At 34.2% G+C, this 961-nt stretch overlaps 1 protein-coding gene across 8 annotated transcripts in view; it reads right to left on the minus strand.

Moving 5' to 3' along the window:
• Positions 1-961, minus strand: part of Mkl2 (MKL1/myocardin like 2) — a 235,419-nt gene that overhangs the window by 8,430 nt on the left and 226,028 nt on the right. The window lies entirely within an intron of this gene.

The raw sequence follows: 961 nt of genomic DNA on the forward strand, positions 1-961 counted from the left end.
TGGTGCTGGGGGATTGAACCGCGGTCCCTGATGCTTTGCCAAGCTTGTTCTAAGTAGGTGCTTTAGACCACTGAGCCATCTCTCCAGCCCCTTTAATTTATCATTTGATAACTTAGAAAACACTGAGGTCATTGAGAAGATAAGACATTTACCTGAAGTGTCACAGCTTGTTAGATCAACTAAGAGCTGAGCAAGAAATTAGCTTGGTTGACTCCCTACACTTTCCTTATTTTTTTTATTTTTTTTTTTGCTGATTCTATGAGGTTGCTAATACTTTATTCTTTATTCATTTACAGTTTGGTAAAAGTTTGAATGTCTAAAGATGATCATATTATAGAGTATTTTCTATAATAGAATATTTTTTTATTTCCTCAGTTTTGAGATTTATGCAATATATAGTAAGCTATACTTAACGTAAATTATTCAATTTAATGTTTTGACATGTATACTCCCATAAAGCCAATAACTAAAATCAAGATAATAAATATATCTATCCCCCAGTAAAGTTTCCCCATACTCATTTATTGTGCACATCTCCTAGAACCCCTCACTGACCTCTCTGTCACTATAGGTTAGTTTCATAAAATGGATTCATACAATGTGTTACTTTTTGTTGTGGAGGGAGACTGCCTTTAATCAGTGTATTAAGATTAAGTCACATAGTAATATATGTTTTAAGACCATTTCATTCCTTTTTATTGCCAAGTAGGTTTCCATTGTATGGAAATTTTTCAGTATGTTTATCCATTCACTTGTCCTTGCACATTTGGGTTTCTAGTTTTGGGCTATTACAAAGTTACTCTGAAAACTATACAAGTCTTCATGGAAATACATATTTCCAGGGGAGGTTTGTTTGTTTATTTATTTATTTTTGTTTTTGGTGCAGAGGACCAAACCCAGGGCTTCCAGCTTGCTAGGAAAGCATTCTACTGCTGAGCCAAATCCCCAGCTCCGATATATA

The sequence above is a fragment of the Octodon degus genome, unplaced genomic scaffold (assembly GCF_000260255.1).
Source record: "Octodon degus isolate 3935 unplaced genomic scaffold, OctDeg1.0 scaffold00195, whole genome shotgun sequence".
Lineage (NCBI taxonomy): Eukaryota > Metazoa > Chordata > Mammalia > Rodentia > Octodontidae > Octodon > Octodon degus.